Source organism: Mus pahari, chromosome 19, assembly GCF_900095145.1.
Source record: "Mus pahari chromosome 19, PAHARI_EIJ_v1.1, whole genome shotgun sequence".
NCBI classification, from domain to species: domain Eukaryota; kingdom Metazoa; phylum Chordata; class Mammalia; order Rodentia; family Muridae; genus Mus; species Mus pahari.
In genome coordinates this window covers 61,777,228-61,788,251 of record NC_034608.1, presented here as the reverse complement: position 1 = coordinate 61,788,251, position 11,024 = coordinate 61,777,228, and the positions used below count along the sequence as shown (strand labels likewise).

At 44.3% G+C, this 11,024-nt stretch overlaps 1 non-coding gene across 1 annotated transcript; it reads left to right on the top strand.

Moving 5' to 3' along the window:
* Positions 1 to 7,895: 7,895 nt before the first annotated feature.
* On the top strand, positions 7,896 to 8,027 carry LOC115062687. The gene has a single exon (XR_003842619.1). It is a non-coding gene; the product is annotated as a small nucleolar RNA SNORA17 (small nucleolar RNA).
* The last annotated feature ends 2,997 nt before the right edge of the window (positions 8,028 to 11,024 follow it).

Below are 11,024 nucleotides of genomic sequence, written 5' to 3'. Positions count from 1 at the left end.
CAATATGAACTAACCAGTACCCCCTGAGCTCGTGTCTCTAGCTGCATATGTAGCAGAGGATGGTCTAGTCAGCCATCGATGGGAGGAGAAGCCCTTGGTCTTGTGAAGATCATATGTCCCAGTACAGGTGAATAGCAGAGCCAGGAAGCAGGAGTGTGTGGGTTGGGGAGCAGGGTGGGGGGAGGATATAGGGGACTTTTGGGATAGCATTTGAAATGTATATGAAGAAAATATCTAATAAAAAAAGAATTTTTCTTAACTTTAGGGATTACCATTATTGTCCCCACCCCAAGATCCAGCACTATCATTTAAAACACCCTTGGATATGCATATTTCCCTTGGTGACCCTTCTCACATTTCCCCCTTTATATGTTAATAATAAAGATCCTGTGGTAAAAATCAAGTACTTAAAGCTTATTGGGAAGCATGGATTTCCATTGGACCTATTTCCTCCCCTCTGGGTCCATAAATTGTCTTTAGGCAGGGTCAACATGAAAACTGGTAGGTGGTAGACAAGCCCATAGTGAATCATTAAGGCAGACACAGACACAGACACAGACACAGCGGAAGGACTGTAAAGAAGCCAAGACCACTGTGATGAATAAGGTGAAAACATGCCATAAACAGAAAGGTAGACAATTCTACCTAAAGAGTTAATTTTGCTCTCTGGAAAGTATGGGTTAAATAGCCGAAATAAAAGAAAGCGATGATTTTCACGTTCTTTTCTTGTAACATGGGTCATTTACTTCTTATCATGAAAGCCAAAAGAAGGCTTCAGGCTTCAAGAGGAGTCTATGCAGCCCTTTCTGGTGATACTTGGAAGTAATTATTAGTTCTGGAAATTTAAACTTTTTCTAACTGATGAGATGAGTCTATTTATACCTTATAATGAATTCATAGTTTTGGTGAACCCAAGAAGATGAATGGGGATAAACATGAGAAACCAGGACAGTGAATTGTAATTAAAACAATAAATCAGCTTATCTTTATTGTCTACAGGAGGTTTCTCCCAAGACTTTAAAAAAAATACAGTACTGGCTGTAATAGGATTTTCGGAAAGACTGTAAAAATAGGATTTGTTAATGGGATGTTGTTTATTGCTATTCATATAGCTGGAAAGCAAACAAGTTCAGTGGCCATTTTACCCCCAAGAGAATATATATATATATATATATATATATATATATATATATATATCAGTGGCCATTTTACCCCCAAGAGAATATATATATATATATATATATATATATATATATATATATATATATATTTAGATTTTTTTCTTAACCTGTCAATCATCTCTGATAGATAGGCTAGAGGTTTCCCTCCACTTTAAAATCCCCTTTGTGTTGCTAGTACCTGAGACAAGGTTAGCCCAGAAAGGATAGGGACTAAATGGAACCACGAGGATGGGGGAGGGGACTAGAGGTAAAAAGAAACGTGGCGACTCCACAAAACCTCAGGTACTGCTGGCTGCTATTTCCAAGAACAGGTGCTCACAGATAATGAGCCAGTGATGAAGCAAATACTGTTAGTCATGCAGAAAGATGACAGAGAGGGGAAATGACATCTAGTCAGTAAAAATTTAACCATATGCTAAGGTACCTCTCATAATTTATTAACTATTTTTTTTTTCTCCCTTTGGAGGTTGCTTGAAGGCCCACCATAAATAAAAGGTCAATGGCGGGTTTTGTAAGCATTATTAAATTCTGGGAAACTTTCCACGCTGAGTGTAAAATAGAATCACAGAGGAAAATGGCTGAGCAGAGGAAGTACAAGAAGAGGAAGAAAGCTGGCTCATAAGGAGACAGCTGTCGAGTGTGTGAGATCCAGACGATACCAGGCATTGGATGGGGGAGAGTTTTTCCTCTCGATGTTTCCAGAGCAAGATAATATAGTAAACAAACTAGGTATCAATAATTGCAGCTAAGAGGAAAGTCGGAGAAACAATAGAGTGTGCTGGAGGGTAACTAACAGAAGCCGAGCTATTGTGGTAACGGTCTACCTGGTTAGATGAGGCCTCCCAAAGGTACAGCATTAATTCCAAGGTCTCACTGAGGGGAGGAGCCCTGAGGATGTGCTGGAGAAGAATCTTTAGAGCTGGCGGGATGTGCCAGAGTCCCTGAGATCAGAGAGTGTATCTGTGAGACCCAAAAGAGATACTTGTGGGGCGCAGAACAGGAGTCAGGCCCGTAATGAGCATGGAGAAGCAGAGCAAAGTCAGCCAGGCAATGACGTCGAGGTCAAACACAGGAATCTGAATTTCCTTCTTGGAGTGAAAACAGATCTGATCTATCCCTGCTACAGAATGCTTCGCCCGCTGTGTGGCAGAGACTGGGTAACAGGGCGGTGATTTGAAGCAGGGCCGGAGGGCTGTAGCCTGAAAGAGGGCTGGTGGTGGCATGAGTCGGATCCTGGCAGTGGAGAACTGAAATTACCGTGATTATTTGGCTACCGAGTGTGGAAAGGAACATAATTTCCATAAACGTAAAAATTGAGCAGAAAATTGTGGCTATCCAAGGAATAGGGCTAGAGAAATGTTCGGCGCAAGGGCAGCATGGAGGTGAATGGAAACCGGGTAGGGACTACAAATGAGGCCAAAAGAGGCCAGATCGTGCAAAGTCGGGGTTACACAGAGCCTTCCTCAGCAGCCATATGCGTAAAAGTGACATTGTGAATTCCAGTTTGCGGATCTTTCACTACGGTACAAAGCCTTCACTGAAAGGTCACGAAATAGCAGCAGAACTTCCCAAGGGTGGCGGGGGGGGGGGGGGATCTTCTGGCTTAACACAGAGTGCCTACAGATCCCTCAGAGGACTGCAGTAGCCGCTGACCTTCCACACGAACATTTGTGAGCAGCCCTCTCTCACTGAATCCTTAGCTACTGGAGGCAGCATGGGGTATCCACAGTATGCAAGAAACACTTATTTCTCAGATGGCTTGGCCTTGTGATGAATCTTTTTCATCCTAGAAAGCACCGGGGAAGCTCTCTCTTCCTCCTCCTGCCTTTCATCACCCTCAGACCCGACTCCTGTGTTCCCTGACAAGGCACTATAGTAAAAATATGCAAAGTTAAATGCATGATGCTACTTTTAAGGAGATAACGTCATACACACCAGGCAAGCAGTGGGGTGAGACAGAATAGCCAAAAGCTCTCCTGTGGATTAATGGATCTTACTCGGCAATAGTCCACGATTAGAATAAACGGTCAATCCTTCCACATAACATCTGTGTTTACACATTAGAGGCACTGCACTTTTTTTTTTCTTTTTTAAAAAGAGCACTAGGCAAGGCTAGCAATGATGAGATATTCCTCTTTAAACGCTGTGTATAATCTGAATAACAATAAACCTTGATGGAGAACACCTATACTCGACAACAATCTGCCCAATACAGTGGTTGAAAAACAGAGATAAAAATACTGTACAGTCCTAGGAGGTTGTGTTAATTAAGTTGAGGAGAGCGATAAGAGCTCAGACAATCGCAATAAGATGCAAAGTCTCTCTATTATCATTTCGTGATGGGATGTGCACCATTATCTGAAACCCACCACACTGGCAGCTAATTCATATGTAGAAGTCCACATGCAAAATGTGTTACTTTCTTTTCTGTTTGGACAGAGGTGGTTTTATTTTAAATAGAGGATTTGTTTATTTATTTTTTTAATAGAGGACAGGGGTTAGATTCATAAACTCTAGCATGACCAAATAAGACCACATTCTCAATTTCAAACTTCTTGTTATACCAGGGTCCAAAACTCAAGTTATCATCCTTGCTTAAACTAATTTAAATACTATTGTTCTTGTGGGTTTTAGTCAGAATTCAGCACCAAAAATGCAGATGAGGGCTGTAGCTAAGAGATACGCGTTGCCTCTGAGAGACGAAGATCAGTTGTTAGTTTTCACATTTATCAGCCTATCGAATGTTACTATGAATGAAATGTCAAGACCTCTTTGGCACAGGCTTTTTTTTTTTTTTTCTTTTACACATTTTACTGTGATTGTTCCATTTAGCTAGGCTCTGTTCAGCAACATGTAGCTTAGCTAGCTGTGACACGAGCTTAAAGAGAAGATAAAGCCCTCCCCAGGATCACAGATTAGCACTCGACAAAGCCTTGATCAGCCACGAGCTGGACATGTTTTCCGTCTTCCTCATTTTTGCTCCACAAGATAAGGTGAGGTATGCAATGGGAGACTCCTGTGTTATAGTTAATTTTAACCTCCATATCAATAAGCAGAGGCCTTTTCAAGTTATAAAAAAGTGTGTCATTGTTGTTATCAACCGGAGAGAATGAAGTCATTGTTCTCATAATGGTAAAAACCTGGCATGGAACGGAAGGGTGAAAGAATACCTCAGGCTGGAGAAAAATCTCCTGCTCTCAAGGAGACACTTTTTGATATAAGCAAGACCACGCCCAGTGCGGAATTTCCCCTTCAACTCAGCATTAAAGTCAAAGAATGAGACTTAACAGCTGGGTCTCAGACACTTGGTTTGTTACTTGCTTGGCAATACTTGATTCATGACTTCTACAAAGCATAAAAATGAGGACAGGCATCTATTCAATTTGGTTATCACATTTAGATTTAAAATTATGAACTCACCACCTGGATTGGGCTATATCAATAAAGTTTTTAGGGTCTGGGAATCAGGAGCAGACATATAAATTAAAGATTTACTGAAAGAAGACTTGGTAGGAATAAATGAAGTCTAGCATAGGAAGAGGGCAGTGGGTAACAAGCCTAGGAAGAAGACCTTCATAGGAGACGCTAGTCCTTGGCAGGAGATGAGCTGTTCGCCTTGCTCGGCCCAGACTACCTTACGCACTTCCCGCCTCCCCCAGTGGAAGCTTCGGTTAGATATTACCTGAGGGAATCTTTGGGTTCTGCATTTTTCTGTCTTTGATGTGGTTGCCAAGATGGCATAATGTAAAAATTCCTTTTGTATCTCAAAGAACATACTTCACATAAGTTTAATGATCAACCTCAGACTCATGTGACTGAAACTCAAGCGAGATAGTGACAATAATAACGCATGGGCTGTTCCTCTGCCAGAGGACAAGAAGTAAATCCCACTGGAGCCCTGGATTCATGCTGCTGTGGTCATCTTGCATAAGGCTCCAGTACCCCTCCACTCACCAAGTGAATTCTACAGTACTGAAATTAATCTTTGTTTACGTGTTGTAGGGCCATATACAAAGACTGGATGAAAACTTACCAGCTTCATGTTTCTCTCTTTCCAATGCGACCTTTGGTTCCAGTTTCCAAGAGCCCCAGTTAAATGTGATACCAAAAAGATTTGAATTTTGCTCCCTTTTCTTTTGGGGGGGGTCATATAATGTATAAATTCAACTTCCTTCTTTTTTCTTTATTTTCATTGTTCGGGGAGGTGTGGTGGTTGTGGTGAATTAGGGGTCACCCTCAGCCCTTCCGTATTACTGAGCTATTATAGCCCCCAGCCTTTCCAGCTCTTTCCTAGCTGACATAATTTTTCATGTCTTTTATGTGATGATTACTATTATTTCAGTGATTAACAGGTTTGTCTCTAAGGCACAAACTGTTCAGAGGCAGTTTCAAGTGACATGACCTAATTGGGCCCTTAGCCATGTACGTTCCTGATCTCTCACCCAGGAAATGCTGGTCGTGATCTGTACAAATGGCCAAGGGACAGTCCTGAAGGCCTGGAATGCCTTGAAAATGCCGTCATATCTGAGAGGTTTGGCTGGTTCTTTCTACATATACCCCTATTTTATACTCATTGCACTAGTCCTTGGAGTTAAGAGACGGAGTTGTACTAACATCCAGTTGGCGAGTTGAGATATTGGTAACCATTACCAGGGAGTGGCTAAGGAGAGCTGATGTTGGTGAATAACCTACTGGACACGAAATAGGCCAGTGTCCCCAGCTTCCAGCAAACAAACCACATTCATGCTTACTAGGAAGCCAACAAGGAGAACTTTTCCAAAATTGGAATTCGTTTCACTTCTAACTCAATTACGTGAAAATTACTAATTGTTCCCAACAAACTTAATTAAAATAAATTACTTTGCCTCTGCAATGGGTTTGGCTTAAATGGAACTGCCCATTGATGAAAAACAATTAAACGTTTATACACAGATGCCACATGCACATAGTTTGACTTTAAAAGAACTCAATTCAAGGACACTATTTTCTTTCTTTTTCTTGTTTCATTGTGTACACTAGAGACAGCAATTAGCTTCTGTGGCTGCTCTGTTTCAATTCACTTTAGTGCATTTCATTTAATCGGTAGAAACCGTTATTTGTAGTAGGAAGAGTCAATTTTGTTCTCACTTTCTGCCTTCTATCATTGAAACTCTCAATTCACAACTATGTAATTCATTATATTTGCCGGCAAATGTATTCGTTTCCTATTTTCCCAGTTCGCTAGAAACCTCCACATGGGACACAGATTTTTGCTACCTAAGGATTTAACTTAGGAGTATGAGTATAACATATGGACTTACTAAATGAATATTCATTTGTTAACCTGTAAAGGAACATTCAGGAATGGTTTACTGAATGACTTGCCATCATGGAAACAATGAAGCCAGGATTCTGGGTCTTGAGATAGTAACATCAGCAGCCTTCTAACAAGGGGTAATCTTATTCAGGTGTTCAGCGAGCAATAGAACACTACAGGTCTGTTTACAAGGTAAAGATAGTCTTTCTTCTAAATCATCTTTGACTAACGTAAATTTTAAGCATTGTTAATGTAGCAGGACCCAGGGGGTCATTATATCATTACTGTAAGATTTGTATGCAATTATTCATTTCCTTTATAAGCAACATAGTAGATTGGCAGAAATGTTTACATCTCTCTCTGTCAACTTAAATTTGACTTGGACCTTTGGGCCAGCAGGAACTGTAGACTCAGCAGCCATTTTCCTTCATTGAGAACATTCCTGTTGGGCAAGGCTCTACGATGTTTCTAGGCCCAGAAGTTCTGAAGGAGTCCCAGTCATTGGTACAAACACAACCATTCCTATGTTTGTCTTCAGCCACAGAGACCCTTGTCGCTACACTTGGGGCTGGAAGTCCCTGATTAGGCTATAGTATTTATAGATTGAGGGAACATCTCCCATGGGGATCTTATATGGTCAACTCGCAGAAGTCATACCAACTCTACAAAGCCCTCCCAGGGTACAGATCTACCACTTTCTCTGGGTCTTAGTTTTGCGGACTCACTTTCCTAAGGCCTTCAAAGGTCAAATCCTTTCTTCCTCTCTTTCAGAACACCTGCCTAATCTTAATTACCTTTAGCCTTTTGCTATAGTTTGGATCTGGAATGGTCCCACGTTTCATTTGGTGAAGTTGTGTTCCGTAGAGTAGATTTTTGGGATGCAGTAGAATTTTTACAAGTGGGAGGAAGATAACTCACTAGGATTCTGCCCTTGAAGGGACATTGGTCTCTGGCTCTTCCTCGTTCCCTCTTTGTTTACCTGCTGCCAAGAGATTAAATTTATTCAAACATACACTCCCACTAGGATGTATTTCCTCACAGGTCTCAAACAATACAGTCAATAAGCCATGCACTGAAATCCCTAAAACTGCAAGCTAAATTATTTTTTCTTATAGTTTGATTGTTCAGATATTTTTAGTCATAGCAGAAAACTAGCACGTACCACCCTAAAGGACAGAAAGCGCCCCTTACTTCTATGAGGAAGTAAAATTTGAAGAATAGTAAAGTAAATATTAAGAGCTGCTATTTCTGCAAGGCAATGTTTACCCACTAGTATTTCAGGTAAGGAGGATTGGTGTTGGGTTGAGGAACAGGGATAGAAAAAGAAAGAGATTGTGCAGACAAATAAGCATGTAAACAAAGTGTGTCATCACTATTAAATGCTTTTGTCTTACTTTTAAAAAAAAAGTGAGTGTGTGTCTGCCCCTACAAGCATTGCAGTTGTGGCTGCTGTGTCGCATGTGTGTCAGCAGGAGGCAGAGAGGAGAGAGGCTATGTCTATGCTCAGTGTCCTGACCTATGAACATCTCAATGATTAGTAACCTCACATTCCCTGGGGGGGGGGGGCAGAAAGCAAGCCTGAGATGACCACCAGGGAGCACCAGGGGGCCCCTGGGCAGGGAGCTAGCCTGAGATGACCACCAGGGAGCACCAGGGGGTCCCTGGGCAGGGAGCTAGCCTGAGATGACCACCAGGGAGCACCAGGGGGCTTCTGGGCAGGGAGCTAGCCTGAGATGAGCACCAGTCCATTGTAGCACAGCCTGGCTAGGCTCCCAGGGTGAGAAAAGCACTGGAGACTAGAAGAACCAGGCCTGGGAACATGACCCCAGGCAGGAGTGAGCCTGAGACAGATGGCCCTCCTATGGGGCCACAGTGATAGGTCCAGGCAAGGAGTAAGCCTGAGGCAGCCTTCAGTCTGGTAACACGGGGCCCTGACGGGAAGCTAGCCAGAAATGACCACAAGTCAGAGTTTCACACAAGCCTTGGGGTGTAGACCATGCCTTAGACAACCCTGCTTGGAGTCCTACTTCACAAGTAGGCCATAGCACTCCTGAAACCACTGCTGAGATGAGCCTAGACATTCAGGATATAGGCTCAATGAAGAAAGGCAAAACTGGAGGGTAGTGAGGAACAGTCTTATGTGAGTAGCTGGTGATTCTAACTGGGACCATGGTGGGGTCCTGGCCTATGCAACCACCAGGGAACATATCTGGGTCACGGCCCTACAGTGGCAAGGTTCAGTTACCACCAAAGGCCAAGTGGGCATCCTTGGTTTGGACTGCCACCTGAGGACATCCCTGGTCTGGGATACCACCTGAGAACAGGATGATGTCTGAGGGCTGGGCAGAACTGGCCCCAGCCCACACCTGGGCATCAGGGGAGAGCTGGCCTGAGGACATGCCTGTGGGATAGCTGTCCCCACCTCTAGGCAGCTTTAGTGCTTCAGAGAGCTGGCCCTGCCACTTGTCTCCCTCACAGTAGCATAGACAAGGGAGAGAGAGAGATACCCTCCTCTCCCCTTGCCTCTTTACCACCCGCAGCCAGCAGGAGAGCTGGCCCTGCCCCTCACCAGCTGCAGCACCGTAGAGCTGACTTGGAGAGCAGGGGCTCTCATAAGCCAGTGTGAGTGTGGGAGAGTTGCTACCACCACTTTTCTGCTGTATGGTGACATGAGTGAGGGAGGGATAGACCCCTTCACCCCCTGCCACCTATGGCAGGCAGGAGAGCTGTCTATCAGGTAGGTCATCAGAGCAGGAGAGCTGTCCCTGTGTCTCACTACCGCAGCACTCAGCACTGAAGATCGGCTCCTGAGCCTTGCCCAGGCAGCACAGTATGGCTGGCCTTGGCTGTGGGGTTAGTAGGTGAGCCAGTCCCAAGGGTGTGAGCACCGGAGAAGTTGGCTTTGCCTTTTGTCTGCCCCGCACAGGCATGGATGAGGGAGAGATGCCCTCCTTCCTTTCCTTATCCCTCTTTACCTATGACAGGAGGGGGAGCCGACTCAAAGGTCACGAGGGTGGGAGAACTGGCCTTGTCCCTTACTAGCTCTCTCTTGGGAGAAGAGAGCCCTGCACCTGACCTGGGCAACAAGGGAAAGCTGGTGCTGGTTGTGCAAGGGGGCTGGGTTGCTAGTGACCCAGTCCCAGGGACTAGGGAGTGGGAGAGCCTGCTCAGCTCCTCCCCTGCTGCAACAGCCTGGAGAGTGTGCCTTGCTCTTCACCTGAGTAGCACAGTAGATCTGGCCCTGATGGTGTGGGTGTAGATGAGCCACCTCCAAGGGCATGAGAATGGAAGAGCTGGCTCTGCCCCTTCCTGGTTGTGGCACTGGATGAGACAGCCAGGGCAGGGCAGGGCTGATGGAGTTGACAGACTCAGATACCTCTCAGGCCCAGATCCAGGGCTTTGAATTGACACACCCCAATGTCTATTCCATCAATGAGTACTGGAGTGCACGGAGGGGCATGTCTTACAGATCCAAAACTACAACATCTCCATGAGACAGGGCAACAACAGGAGATCTGAGAGGAGTCCCAGTGAGATTCCAGTATTAATAGAGTAGCAGAAGCCAGAGGCCTCGTACCAGACCAGTGAGTCACTGCGATGAACATTTGCAAGCAAAGAAGTGTGGACAAAAGGCTACACTGTGGGACACATTGTGACACACTACAGCTTCCACAACAAGTTTATTTTTTTTCCTCTCTCTCTTGGCAGGGAGGTTGCAATGGTGGAGGGTGGGTATGAGGGCCAGGGGAGATGAGTGGAACTGGGGTGTAGGATGTGAAATTCACAAAAAAACCAATAACATATTTTTAAAACTTTGTGTGTGTGTGTGTGTGTGTGTGTGTGTGTGTGTGCGCGCGCGCGCCACAGAGTACAGGTGGAGGAGTTAATTTGCCTATTTGCAAGAATTAATTCTCTTCTTCCATGATGTGGCTCCTAAAGACCAAACCGTGGTCTTCAGGTTCAGCAGCAGTAATCCTTATCTGCTGGTTCTTCTTATTGGTTCTACTGTTAAATATCTTGATAGTTGGCCATCATGTTTGACCCATCACCTAATGTAATTTTTATTTATACTTAACTCTCCCTAGAAAAACAAGTTTATGAAATGGAGAAAAGCAAAAGATGCCTGGCAAAACTCATTGGCAGGACATTTGTGCCCGGAGAAGCAGTGTGTTGCACTGTGTGCAGAGCGCCATTTCTGCACCTGCATAGAAAACCCTTGTCATGGAAAGAGCTTGGACAACATGCCAGATATAAACCTGATGTTCACTCAAGACAGCAGAGTGTTCTGCTTTTAGTCTGATGAGATTAAAAATAAAACACATCTGATTCTACAGCCCCATTCAACCAGTATGGCAGAATTTTACTTCAAAACAGCAAATGACTCTGATGGTATTTTTAAAATTCCCTCTGAAATTTCACAAGCCAGGTCTCCATCTTCTGTATTATCTACTGCTCTCAACACTCCTCCTCCTCCTCCTCCTCCTCCTCCTCCTCCTCTTGTTCCTCCTCCTCCTCTTGCTCCTCTTCCTCTTCCTCCTCCTCCTCTT